The sequence below is a fragment of the Empidonax traillii genome, unplaced genomic scaffold, assembly GCF_003031625.1.
Source record: "Empidonax traillii isolate 1590-97213 ecotype Southwest subspecies unplaced genomic scaffold, ASM303162v1 scaffold116:size1738432, whole genome shotgun sequence".
In the NCBI taxonomy this organism is placed as follows: domain Eukaryota; kingdom Metazoa; phylum Chordata; class Aves; order Passeriformes; family Tyrannidae; genus Empidonax; species Empidonax traillii.
Genome location: NW_020955309.1, coordinates 1,417,595 through 1,432,044, shown reverse-complemented (window position 1 = coordinate 1,432,044; position 14,450 = coordinate 1,417,595).

The following is a 14,450-nucleotide window of genomic DNA, read 5'->3' as shown; positions in this document are numbered from 1 at the left end:
ATAAGTCTAAAATCTGTCAGCTCAAGAGAAAACCGATCTCTGCTTTGGACTGTCAGTTGGAGTTGTGTGTTTTGCACAGCTGAATGAGATCTTAAATGAGTAACATCTGTGTAATAATGCAGATACCTCCCTTCCAAGGACTGGCTTGTCACAGTGATTTTCAAGAACTCGGTTCTGTCCTTCATTACTCATTGTTGTAATTCTCTTGAGTTCACACTTGAGTTCTCTTGAGTTCTCTCAAGAAATTCAGAGGCAGCTACCTCACTGTTTACAGATTTCACAGAATATTCCAAGTTGGAATGGTCCCACAAGGACCTTACGCTTGTCTTCTCTCTCTTCATGTGTTTCTGCTGTGTGTTGCAGTACAGAACATGGGAACTTGAGAAGCCATGTGCAAGCACATCAAAGCCTATCTGGTACTTGTTCTGAATGATCTACATCAGCTGTTTTGGTAAAGTGGCACCAGCAGCCCATTTACATCAGCAGACAATCTTGCTTAATAGCATTAGATTTCCTAATGGTGAGTTCTTGAGTTCTCTACTGAGGCCAGTTTTATGCATAAATGTTGCACTGATTCGGCTGCTGCAGAGCACATGAGTTATGAGCTGGATGAGTCTTAACCAAACCCAAGTCATTGCTCTAATTGAGGGGGGTGGATGAGAGCTTTCCCCTTGAAAAAAGGAAGGTACAATTGACGTTTTGTCCTTAATGGACAGAAACTGACACGGTTATGGTTGGGTTTTTTTCCTGAGGTACATCTTTCCTACAGCTTGAAAGAGAAGTCACATATTTTACCTGGAACATACTAGGGTTAGTATCATGCCTGGTGCTTTGCAGATAGGACTGTGTGTTCATAACATTTCTGTTCTGGCCCCAAAAATTCTGAATATTTCCTGTTGTCATGAGAGTAGTTAGCTTGAATGTTAGTGGATACAGTGTACCTGCAAGGGCCTGTCTGACAGTGCAGTGATGTGCACCTACACTGGGATTAGTTCTGACACAGGAAGCAATCAAAGCGGTGTTTGGTAACATCCTGAATGCACAGACTAATGTTGGGACCAGGGGAAATCCAGTGGGATGTAGGAAGAGTGACATGGAACTTTTGTTACTCTGTTATGGGGGCTCTGAGCAGCCTAGTCTAGTTGGAGATGTCTCTGCTCATTGCAGGGGGGCTGGATTAGAGGTCCTCTAAAGGTGTTTTCCAACTCAAACCATTCTGTGCTCCTTTGTATTTCAGTGTAGGATCAGTCCTGGTGGACAGGTTGAAGAATGTCTGAAACCACATATAAGGAAGAGTAGAAAGAACTGTGGTTCCTGCTGAGAAGGATGTGGCAAGTACAATATCCCATTCACTTGGTTCATAATGCAAGAAGCTTAAATTTCACTAAGAAAGATCAGAGTGAGCTGCAGAGAATGTTTGTGGTATTTAAGGATGGGAATAGTTTGGGGAAGGGTTGTATTATTTCTGTCCCTGGAGGCCTTCAAGAATGTGTTTGGTTGGTAAATGGAATAAACTTGTGTGATTGTATGTGTTCTTGTCATTACCTGGAAGAGGGCCCAACTGAGTTTTGGGAATTATTTTCTTATTTCTTTGTTTTCTTTTGATTTCTTTCTTTTTGGTTCTTTGGTGGGTTTTTTTATTGGCAAGAAAGCAATACTTGACCTGTGCAGTTGAGCCTGCTGTGAGACCCAGTGGAACATCTTTATCTCTTGAGATACGGATAGTGTTTTCAGGCTAGAGGTGCTATTCTGACATTGGCAGGTCATGTCCAGCTCTTCATCCACCAGTACCACCGTCCTTCTGCGAGTGCTCTCAATCCACACAATGCCCAGCCTGTATCCCTGTTTGGGATTGTTTCGACCCAGGTGCAGCAGCTTGCAAGCCATCTTGTTGAATCTCATGAGGAATGTGGGCCCACCTCTCAGGCCTGCCAGGGTTGTTCTGATGGTATCCCTTCTCTCTTGAGTATCAACCACAACACTGAGGTGGTTGTTACCTGCAACTTAGCTGGGAATGCATTCAATCTCACTGTTCATTTCCCTGATAAAGATGTTAAATTATATTGATCCTAATAGAATATAAAAAGGCAGGAGGATGATCTGAGTCATCCTCCCTTCTGTCCCCAGGGAAAATATGGCCTGAGTCTTGGTAACCATTTCTGTGCCCGTGAGAAACCAATACAGGTGGGGACACCAGCTGCATTGTTGGAAATACCCATGGGCATGTCCCATGGGTTTTCATTCTGTTCCAAAATCAGTTTAAGGAAGTTTTATGATGACGTTGATGCGATTTGGTTTAGGCCCTCAATGTGAACTTGGAATGCCAAAATTATGCCCTGTAGACAGTTGTGGTGCTTCTCCCCAGCTTAGCCATCTCAGTTCCTTCCATTTGTAAACCAGGAGAAGCCAGGTGGCTCTTCTTGACATAAAGCAACTAATTACAGCTCCTTTTACCCAGCCTCTTCCTGTCACAGAAGTCAAAACTCTTGAGTAAAGCAGCTTCTACAGTGAACTGCTGTTGAACTGTGTGGCCTCTCTTCTTGAGCTGACATCAGCTCTTGTTTATCACTACCACTGTCCAGAGCAGTGTCTCATAAGCCTGGTGGGGCAGCAGGAGCATATTCTGTTGAAAAACCTGTGTGTTTGCTCTTTGAGTGCCTGTAATCATCTCACATTTTCAGCATTCAGGCTTGGTTGCCTGTTGGTAACCACCTTTCCAGCTGCATTTAAAGAGTGATTTCTGAACAAACATGGAAAGGGAGAGAAGATAAAATAGGTGACAGCCAGTGAAGACAGGAGCCAGGCCAGGCTGTTGTTTTTTGTTAGGGTTTTCTTTAAATTAATTATTTTCTTTTGGGAAGCCAAGATACATTTGTGTCATGGGGGAGGGGGCCCTCAATGCCTAACCAGACATATGGTGCCTTAGTCCCTGAACAAACTTTATTGCCCTGGTTTCAGATGGGACAGGGTTAATTCTCTTCTCAGTAGCTGGTGCAGGACTGTGTTTTTGGATTCAGTATGAGAAGTACTTACGCCAAATCAAGGACTTTTCAGTTTCGCGTGCTGTGCCAGTGGGCAGGTGCAAAAGAAGCCATTAGGGAGCATCTCTGGGACAGGTGAACTGAATGATCCAAGTGCTTCAGAGAACATCACGCTCTGTATGTAAACTGGGGGAGTTAATTAACAGTTATTAAACTGTTCTTATCTCAACCCATGATTTTTACAGAGTTTTTTTCTGGTCCTCCTCCCCATCCCACTGCAGGGTGGGTAGTGAGAAGGGGCTGTGTGGTGCATGATTGCCAGCTGGGGTTAAATCATGACATTTATCTGTAAACACAGATACCTTGCAAACTTAATTTCTATGTGTTCCCTTCCAGCCATGTTCAAAGAGGAAACATGCAGAATTCCTAAGATCTTGCCTCGGAAGACCTTGGGAATAAACAGTAGTATTCCCAAACACAACTTCAAAAGCAAAGGGCATTCCGTAGCTGGTAGTCCTAGCACAGACGGGGAAAATATGTCAGTAGGGCTTTGTGGTGTTCTTGGGTGGTGGTGTTTTGCTCTGTGAACCTAATACATGTAACATAGCTGGAAACACAGTGACAGAGCTTGGAGCCTACCTCCAGCAAAGACCTTGGCCTGTACCCATTTGTGATGACTTTACTGCACGGCTGATGCCTTCAGCACCTGTCTGCTTGATGCAGTGACTTCTCTGGGTTAATGATGCCTCTGTAATGCATTGATTGCTTGATCAGAAAAGTGACCTGTTCCTTCTTGCACGGATCAAACTGTTTGCTAAGGTCAATGTGCTGAGACCATTGTTAGTCTTTTCATTACCAGTCTTTTACAGACATTTTATTGCAGGCCACTAATGGAGTCAGCCAATTAATCTGCTGCCCCTTGGTCCTCCTCAGACCCGCCTTTTCCTGCAGTACAGTAGAGGTGTTCTAACGTATAAATAATGATCCACAATATCTGCTCTGAGCAAGCCAAGGAAGGGCACAGAAAATACTGTTATCTGTTCTTGCTTTGACCACCAAATCTCCCAGTATCACTTCTGAGCCTCTCTGAGTTGTCAGTCAGTCCTTACTAATACCTCATCTGGCAGGCTGACATGAAGCTGGTCGAAGCCTGGAGATGGATACTTTGGATTTTGGCCAGAGTGGTGACCAGACTGACACATTTCCCATTTCACTTCTTGAAACAAGGAGTTTTGTGGGAGTTTGCACTGAAGTGATAAAAAGGCTTTGTCACTGGAGCCCATATTTTACCTACAAATGGTCCTGCAAAGGAGGAACCTGTTTGAAATGGGTGCAGCTTTTGTGCATGGTGCGCATACAGAGGGCTGGGGTCCTTTTAAGGGCTGGACCTTAAAAGGTGTGAATGGGACAGTTGTCCTTGCTTGTAGTACTAATTGTTGCACTACTCCACGACATTATCAAGTAGTAGGTCGAAATGCAAAGCACCACCAGGGTGTTCTCTGACCTGCTAAGGTCTTGCTGCCAAAAAACACCAGTAAAACTGTTTGCAGCAATGGCAGCTGGAAGCAACAGCTTTAAACACATTAAACAACATTTAACACACATAAAATGACTTTGTAGTTGCACTGGCTATGAAAACTTGGAAGAATTTGTCTTGTTAAGACTTTTCTTTTGTGTGGCTGCCTTTCCCTGGGACCCATCATCCAGGGTGGGCCGGAGAGGGACTTAATCAGAATGACTGTGTAATAGCTGAATAGTGCCCAGAGTCTGTGCGGAAAGGGGCATCTACATCCTGGAAAAGCAGCAGTATCTGAACGGAACAGCCCAGGTGCTGAGAAAAAAAGGAAGGGAAAGGGCAAGCACCAGAGAGTGTTCTAATAGTTTTCCATTATTCATCAAGGCTGTTTTAAAGCAAAACGCCTGACTAAGGCCAGTTTGAAGAGGGAAGAGAGAAGACTGCAAGGGGTTTGGGAGTCTCTCATGTTAGGGAACCATGTTTTTGTTTTGTTTTTTTTTTTTAAGTGAGGGAAGAAGAACACATGAAGTAGAGGGAAACAGGTATAACTCTTCCTTCCTGATGTGATTCTTAGTTGGTACCAAGAGGTGGTAACAGCCCAGCTGCTGGTTTACACCAGAAGGGTGAAATCCAAACCATCCACTGCCCTCCCATATGCTGTGTGTGGATTGGAACCATGGTCTGACAGTTGCAGCTGGGAGGTTTCGGGCTATTCTTTCTTGTCGTCCCCAGCCCTCCCCCACTGCTTGTTGTGCCTGGTCTGTATTCCATCCCGGAGACCTGGGATACAAGCAGGCACCTTAATTTATAGGGGGAAAAAAACACAACGTACACGGTGGCGAGCAGAGGGGTATGAGTGGAAATGAGTTGTGCTGATAAGCCTTCCGACTGTATTTTATTTTACCGGGGCTCTTAACAAACAATCTTTATGAAATGCAAACCTGGCTTATCAGGCTAATGCAGATTGTCTGAAATCCTTATCTCCATGGGCCAGTTAGCTGGAGTGATTCCCTTTTCACAGGGAATAGAGAATGAAGAGCTGCACACAAGCCTTCCTCTCACCGCCCTCCCCCCCCACCCCCTCCCTCCAATCATTGCCATTTACTGGCAGTGAACCGAATGGCTCTGATTTCCAAACTCATAAATAACGCAGGGCCTCAGATCTGAGCTCTCCCGTGTCTCCACAGTTGTTCAGCTGCACAGAGAGATGCGAGTTGGCCCGTGAGGGGCTTGGGGGCAGGGCTGGGAAAGGGAAAAAGTGAAAAGCTCCTGGTTTGTTGCACCTTTCTGAGAAGAACAGTCCATGTTTAAACTGACATCTAATGCTAGAGCAGCACAATTTTTTTCTAACCATTGTCAGCAGTCCTGGTCCTTGCCATTTAAATGTTTCCTTGATGTGATTTTTGCTCCATAGCTTTATCTGATGGGTAGAAGCTGCTGATATTTGTCTGTTGAAGATTTATGGTGAGAAACGTGCCTGCTGCTCATGAAAAGGTTTTTTCCTTCATTCCGTTCATGCTGTACATGTATTTTCTGTGCCTCATATAGGTCAAGTTTGTGTGCCTGGGGAATGTATGGCAGCTAAATAGCTCTGCTGCTTTTTCTGGGGACAGAAGCATGGAAAAAAGGTAATAGCAGCTGTGAGGAAATGTTTTTGTTCTGGCTGCTGAGCTCTGGGGAATATATATAAAAGTCCATCTCTAGGAGCACTTGATGAAGTCAACAGATGCTGCTGTTGTCTCTGTGTCTGTGATCTGTGGAAATGTTCATCTTTCCTGGGACACCATGAGATGCCAGATGATCTGCACCAGGTTCTGGCCCTTCAGTTCCAAAATATAGAACAGGCCTGTACTGAAGTGACAAGAAGAGGTCTGACGTTTATCCACCAACATGTGCAAATTGCTTTCACGTCTATTTTGCCTCTTTCCATACTGAATATTTTCGGGGTCAGGAGACAAGGGTCTAGATTCAGCACTGATGAGGTGCAATGGGATCTCAAGGAGCTACAGCTGCACAGAGAAATAAGGCTCTGAGGAAACAAGTTTCCCACAGCACGTGGCACAGAGAAATGCTTGTATAGTTACTGTTTTTCCCTCATTCCTCTTGGCATCTGGGCAGATGACAGTGGGAAGAATTAGTTTAGAAGCAGATATTACTATCTTTCTCAAAGCAGGATGCAGTTTATCCCTTTCTACTGCTACTAGTTAACTCCTAAATCCAGGAATATGAATTACACCAAAGCATGGAACTATCTTGGTGACACCTATACCATGGAGAGGAGCATGCAGATACCACTGCTGTGCAGTACCTTGGACACCTTCTTGGGTACTATACATTCAGCAGGTGCAATTCCTGTCCAGTGTGGCAAATAAGCCAGCAGCTGGCAGGGGTTATTGTTTCCAGGTAGCTCTAAGGTTTGAATTTAAATTTAATTGTGTTTTTTTTTTTCTTCTAGAAAGTCCAGTTTTTGTTTCCTTGGAAGGTTCTAAAACCTCTTATAATTGCCTATCTTACACTTGTCCCTCTGTACAGTGGAAAAAAATCCAAATTCTTCCTCTTTCCCCACCTTTGATGTGAATGTGTGTGGGAGGGTCCACTATACCATCATACTATCTGATGTTTACTGTCTGGAGATCTGTGTCTCTCCAGTTCTTTCCATTGCAGAGTTAACATGTTTCTCTCTTGGAATTTCAAACCTTCATCACAGGTGGATGTTTGGGGTGCAGACCTGATTCTGTTGAAACCAGCAGCTGATCCCTTCTTGTCTTGCCAGGACCTGAAATTCATCCATCTCCCACACCTTCTGGGAGAGCGGGACTCAGCCCCAGCCTATGCCCTGATGTGCTGCTGAGTTTTGTGGTGCATTTAAGGAGCATTTATCTGTCCTTCCCTTCAGGTTGTGTTTTTTTTTACCCTGCTTGCTGAGTTGCAAAAGGCAGTTAGCTGCTCTCCAGTATGGGAACTGGAGTTAGGTAGCCTGGAGAAAAGGAGGCTCAGAGAGAGGGACCTTATTTGTGTCTCGAGTAGCTGGAAGGAGGTTGTAGCAAGGTGGGAGTTGGCTTCTTCTCCCAGGTGACACGACAAGAGCAAACGGCCTCAAGTTGCTCCAGAGGAGATTTGATTGGATACTAGGAAAAATTTCTCCACCAGGAGTGTTTTCAAGCACTGGAACAGGCTGCCTAGGGAATCGCCATCCCTGGATGTACTTAAACGATGTGCAGATGTGGCACTTGGGGACATGGTTTAGTGGTGGACTTGGCAGTGCTGGATTAACGGCTGGACTTGAGGATCCTAGAGGTCTTTCCCAACCTGACTGATTCTATGAGTCTATGGAGAGTCTTGGACTGTGCTTTGGAAGAACTGTTTGTCAGGTTTATTCCTTCTCCCCCTGAGCACACAGTTGGGTTGCTCTGGTAAGTCCTGCTGCTCTTTCCACACCTGCCACCTCAGCCATGTCCCTGGATGACTGGGCCAAGCAGTTACCTATGGACAATAAAAAGGTGGCATGTTGGGTGTGAAGCTTTGCAGCCTCTGAGCAGACTCTTTCCCCTGTCACTACGTTCGTTGTTCCTGGGGCAGAGGTGTGGGCTACAGCCTGAGATGCTCTCTGGTGATATTAGAGCACAGGTAAGGCCTGGTTTGCTCCCAAAGCACTGGTGTTCACAGGGGAAACTGTGGGTTTGGTTCTTGCATGTGCAGGACCCTTCTACCAGCTCTTTATGGATCAGGATGGACCTCACTGAACTACCCACAGGGAAACTGGGAGCAGTCACACAAGCTGCCGCTTTTCAAAGGTGATGGCTGTTCCTGATAATGCCAACTGGCTCAGCTTTCATTTCATCTAGCTAATGACTAATGCAGACAGATCAATTAGGGAGACTGCACACAAGAAGCTGCAGCTCCTCAACGCTCCCCCAGATAATAATAAAAATATGCCCCCGCTTTTCTCCTCCCTTGAAGTCCCCAGGAGAGTATTAGCTGGTGCTGCAGGTGCAGCCGCCCTGCAGGGTGGTGAGAGCAATGAATAGTAAGGTTTTTAGCTCAAGCACACTAAGGCTGTTCAGCAGCCATTGGATAATCCTCTGTTAATCAGATTATGTAAATTACTACTTCAGCATCCCTCTCCCATCTCTCGTCCCCCTGCTCTCCAAGCTGGAAATAAAAGGCACTCTAAAAAGAAGCATTTTAACTGCAAAAGGCAGTACTGCTGAAAAGGGGTGGGCACAGGGTGCTGGGATGAGGAGCAGGGCTTTGTTTCCATGCAGACAGGCATTCTGTCTTGGCAAAGCAGTGGGAAACACCAGCAAACCAAAGGACAGGAGTGGGTGCTGCCTGTGTATAATCAGTGTCATGATACCAGGCTGGGGAGGGTAGTGCTGGTGCATTCCTGGAGGCCAGAATTTTGCCCCAGGATGTTACTTTTGGTGTACTGAAAGAGCATCTCTGACCTTGGTGCACAGAGACTTCCTGCCTGTTACTTTGCATTCACGATGTGTTTTGAGTTCATTCATTCATAGTACAAAACCCAGCACCTCAAACAAGGCATGGGCTGAGAGATGCTGTCAGCAGCCTGGACTCTGTCTCTGAGCACAACAACTGAACTGAATGAAGGGACAGATAACCAAAAATGGCCATTGAAGCTGTGTCTCTCTGCAAAGCCTGGACTTGCAAGCACTGTATTGCTCAAACCCTGCTCTTGTGCTTTAGAGCATCCAAAGTGATCACAACATCTTCTGGCTCTGGGTTTGATACAGGCTTATGCCTTCCTGAAACACTAGTCAGGAGCAGCAGTGTTCACACCAGTATCTTCCTCAAGTGGGGCCAGTGCTCAGAACATGGCTTGTGGCACTTACTTGGTCTCTAAGGTTGTCACGTTTCTATCCAGGGAGGAGAGATGGTCCTTTTTTTTTTTTACCAACTGGAGTAGAAAGCTGAAGAAGGCAAGAGAGGTCAGTTGAAACTAAAACAGAGGAGCTGAGAGCTTACTAATTCACTGTGTTCCCACTGAAAATGACCCAGAAAACCAAGCTGAGCTACATTTGTGGTATTATAGTCCTGGATGAATGCAATTTGTGATGAGGATGAAGTTGCCTCTCTCATGGCAGATGCAACACACTGGAAATGAGATCATCCACCCCAAAGAGGGTTTTTCACTGGGCATTTAGTACTCACAGATGATGAAGAGAATTTGATCCCCAGTTCTTCTCCACTGTTGAACACACATTCCTGAAACTCATGTCTTGTTCACAAAGGGTAGGCAAAGCTCTCTGAAGGGCTACTCAAGGGCTATTTAAAATTTGCACATTCAGGGTTCAGATCCTGCAGGTTTGATGGGTCCAGCAGGTCACAAGGCAGGTCTTGGTTTTATTGGCTTAGGTGACAGACACGGGTGGGAACATGGAAGGACTTCATGGGTGTTTAATGAAGCTGCTTCCCTGTGCTGTGGTGGAGGCTGGGACACCAGCTCTGCAGGAACGATACTCGTGGTCCAAATGATTAGGAGCTTCTGCCTGACCTTGAAAAATTACTTTGAAAATGCAGGTGATCAGATATACAGATTGCACAGTTCTCACTTGGAGGAATTTTGCCTCAGAAATTGTCCTCCTTTCTCTGTGCTGCTGTTGGCTATTGCAGAGCCAGTGGAAAGCAAAAGGATATAGCATGGTCATATGATGGAACACTGGCAAATTCAAAGAGTGATGGAGTGATTCCTTCATGCTGCAAATCAGCACTGTTCTATAGTAAGTGATGAAACCTTGTCAGTTTGCACCAGCTGAGCATCTGCAAAACAGAGATGGACTTGAAAACAATGAAGACAAGGAAACTGAAAATTTAATTTGAAATAAATTGTACCATCTCTCCACCATCAAGTCAGCAATAAAAGCATACATTCATAACTCTGCAAAAATATAGGATGGAATAATTTTAAAGCGAAGTAAGAAAGCTACCCTTACGAGTCAGAATAGTGAAGTCTGTTTTTTTCTATATGAGGTAGACTGTGTTATCATACCGAGCTCCTGAGAGGCTGCGTTTATTGAAGTTCCCCTTTGCACACACATGCACCACATATCCTGCAAGAGGAGCACCAAATCGGGGATCTTTCCTTTGAGGACTTCAACCTCAACCATTCCCATTCAGTAAAAGAAGTTTGGGAGATTCAGAGCAAATTCCCTTCTTCCTTGCAAGAGGTCGCCTCAAAGAGGAAACTATGTGGTTCCAAAGACTCACACATGAAAAAAGAGGACTTGCCAGTCTGGGAAAAATCCTGGAGATTCCCAGCACATCAAATACACATGGCTCAGGGTTGAGGGTCTTGCCTGAAGTCATACTGGAAACTAAACCTCTCAGTCCCTACTTTTTATTATTAGTTGAAAGTCTGTTGTAAAAGGTGCAAACATATCTATGGCAAAGACCCTTCAGGGCTTAAAGTCTGGTCAGGAAGGTTTTCTTATATTCAACTCCACATTTCTTTGAATCTCTGGTTTGAGTGATGCTTATGTGATGGCCTTACTGCCACATGCAACCTGAGCTCCACGTTGTGTGCTACTAAGAGTGGCAGCTGCTGATTCTCTGATGTGCCTGGCTTGTTTTTTTCTATTTTAGGTGATTTCCAAAAAACTTTCAATGTCTAGGTATATATGTGTCAAGAGGAAACTGAGCTGCTTGCCTCTCCTCTTGCTTCTGGTGGAAAGCTTTAGAGGTACATTAAGTTTTCAGTCTCTTTATTCTGTGGCTAAACATTTTCTTCAAGGCCATCAGCAAGTTTCAACATTAAAGTGGAGAATTTTGGGTTCTGGAATTAAGCCAAAGGGTGTGGTCAGAATTTAAAGCACCCCCTGATGTGTTAACACTAATAAGAGATTCAAAACGCTACAAAAAGCTTCACATGATGAAAGTTTAATATTTCAGCAGTCTCCATGCAGCTGCTATTCTGAACCTCAAGCAGCCTCTTCCAGCTCCGTATATTCAAAATCTATTAATCTAGATTATGATTTTAGAGGGCAGGAGTTCAGATGTGTATAATTGTTTCTTATTGTTCCCACATGTAGAGCATGGCTCTGAACTCAGTGATAACATGGCTGTTTGCAGCCTCTTGCTGTCCTTTTCCAGCCCATCATTTCATCAGGCTGAAAATGGTCACTTCAAAAAAGCAGAAAAAATTATTTGAATCCAGGCCCATCTTTTGAAATCTCTGATGATATTTAGGTAGGATTCTCTGTGAATATCCTGCTCATCTGTAGTAAGCGTTTAGCTGGAGAAAAGACAGTTTGAGTTCTGTCCCAGTGTGAAACATAAGCATTTTTGTTTCCATCTGACCATCCCTCTGCCTTGGAGAGGCTTCTGTTGGCCTGGAAGTGATATAGCAGGATAAAGCCTTTTGCTCCTGCTTGCATACCACACTTACGCCAGAAGCAGCTTTTCTTCCTTTTAGGAAGAGGAATAACAAATTTTATGGCCCGTAGGATGTATTTCGGGGGCTGGAATTTAAATGCTGGCATGCTGAATTTCAGAAATGGACAGAAGAAACCCAGTTTTGAAGGTCTTCACACTTTTCAGCCACCAACATGTTCTTGTCTTCTTTAAAGTGTCAAACTCTTGCATGTTCCACTTCACAGAGTCACACGTGTAAGTGCTGTTGCATAAAACACTGCAGGCAATGTGCTGCTTCATCCAGGTCAGTTACTGGTGCCTGGGGTGCTGAGGCAAAAGCAGGTGAGCTGGCTGAAGTGACCTGCTAATGTCACACCTTAGAAAATGTATTGTGTTCCCCCTTGACTTTCCATGAAGTGGTAATGGGTGGCCGCTGAAAACCAGACGTGGTGCCCGTAAGGAATTCCCCCAGACTCCAGGGAAACTCTCAGAATGTATCCCAGGAGAAATTTTTGTGATGAAAACCATGCCCAGAGTGCAATGCTGTTTTCATGGCTCTTGTTCCTGTCTGAGCTATAATGTCCTGGCAACTATGTTGTTCTAGGGAAAAGTAATCCCAGGACTGCAGGGATATACTGCTAATGTGTTCCCCCTGCTACTGTGTCACTGCCAGGTTTGGAGAGGAAGCTGAATGGGACTGGTGTGGTTCATCAGTGCCAAGTAATCACAGTTCAATAGCAAGCTTAATAAAGAGACAGTGAAGCAGACTGACACATATGACCCATTCAGAGCATTCGGACAGGGTGGAAAACACCGTTAAAGTTGGTTTTAAAAGACAGCAACAGCCTCAAATGGGCTGCCACGGAGGAGTTCAGGAGGAGTAACCCCCTCATTCAGCAAAAGGGAAATGAGGAGACTCTGGTGTCACCACAACTGTGGTGGTGGCTTCTCTGAGGGGCATGGGGTATCCTTTCTTCACCTTGTGTTTCCCCAGGGAGGCAGGTTTCTCACCACGAGCCTGCCTCTGGAGAGAGCACATATCTGACAACAGCAGGAGCAGGATTCAGCTCTCCCCCATGGATATGTAAGTGAGAATGAACAGCAGTCCATCCAGCTCCTCTCCCTGCAAGGAAAGGCACTTTCCTTACTTTGTATATTTTATAGTGCTCTGTCTGGCCAGGTTCTGAAAGCGAAGGCAGTGAAGTATTCAAGTGGTTAGGGATCAAAAGCTTCATCTCCCTACTGGTTTTGGACTTGCAAGCCCCCTTTCCTGCTGGCTGGAGCATCTCAGGGCAAATTTTGGGTACATAATGGGCTGGAAGAAGTAACAGAGAGGAGGGGCACTCTCTAGCTCTCCGATGTAAATTACATGGAAATTAGACTTCTGTGAGGCCAAAGGCCCCTCTGGAATAGGGCCTTTAGTTAACATAACACTTGTGCTAAATGAAGCAGTTGACACAGCTTTCAGGCTGTAGTGCCACTGTTAATTTACCGTGTGAAAGGGCTGAACCTTCAGTCGAGCTCTGCAGGGAATGACTTGCCCCGGTGGGGACTGAGGCTCATTCTCTCCGGAGAGCAACCTCATCATTCCACTGCTGGCTCATTAATATTTATAGGGGCAATCCTGTTAACTGAAACACTCTCAGCGCTTTTAAAAACCCAGTAGGTGAGCACTGCTGTATGGGGTGAGCTGGTCTGGGTAAGAGCTAAGCTTTCCTGGGACTTGGCAGAGGGAAGCGGTGGAGTGTGTTTTAAATTGCCTTATCCTTTGGGTAGACATTTTCTTGCCCTGTGAAAGTGGGGTGATGAACTGTGGCTTCCCCTTCCCCATCTCTTTTTCCCCTTTAGCATCCTGTTGCTCCAGGGTGTAAGGAGGTTTCTTGCTCTTGTTCTCCCTGTTTACTTCTATGCCCACCCAAAGCAAACTCCCAGCACCTAATGGAGAAGTGGATGGAGGTGCAGATGGGATTGTCCAGGTCCTGAAAGCTCTGTATGCTTGTAACAAGGCCATGCCCTCACTGGCTTGTGCTTGTGGCAATTTTGTGACTATTTTCATAGAAACAAAGACTGGTTTGGGTGGGAAGGGACCTCTAAAGGACATCTAGTCCAACCACCGTGGTGTTAGCAGGAACATCTTCAAGTAGACCATGTAGTTCCGTGCCTCACCCAACCTGACCATGAATATTTCCAGAGATGGGGCATCTACCACCTCTCTGGGCAATGTGTGCCAGGGGAGTTGTTACCCAGGGGAAGGGTGAGGCTGGATGGACCAGCCTCTGTCTTGGACATCTGGGCTTCAGTGATCGTGTTTGTCTGAAGTTTTTAGTTTTTGCAGTCATAGAATCATAGAATCATAGAATAGATTGGGTTGGAAAAGACCTCCAAGATCATCGAGTCCAACCCCTGATCCAACTCCAATTACTATAGCATGGCACTAAGGGCCACATCCAATCTCTGCTTAAAAACCTCCAGGGATGGTGAATCCACCACCTCTCTGGGTAGGCTGTTCCAATGCCTGATTACCCTCTCTGTAAAGAATTTCTTCCTAACATCTAACCTAAACCTCCCCTGGCAGAGCTTGA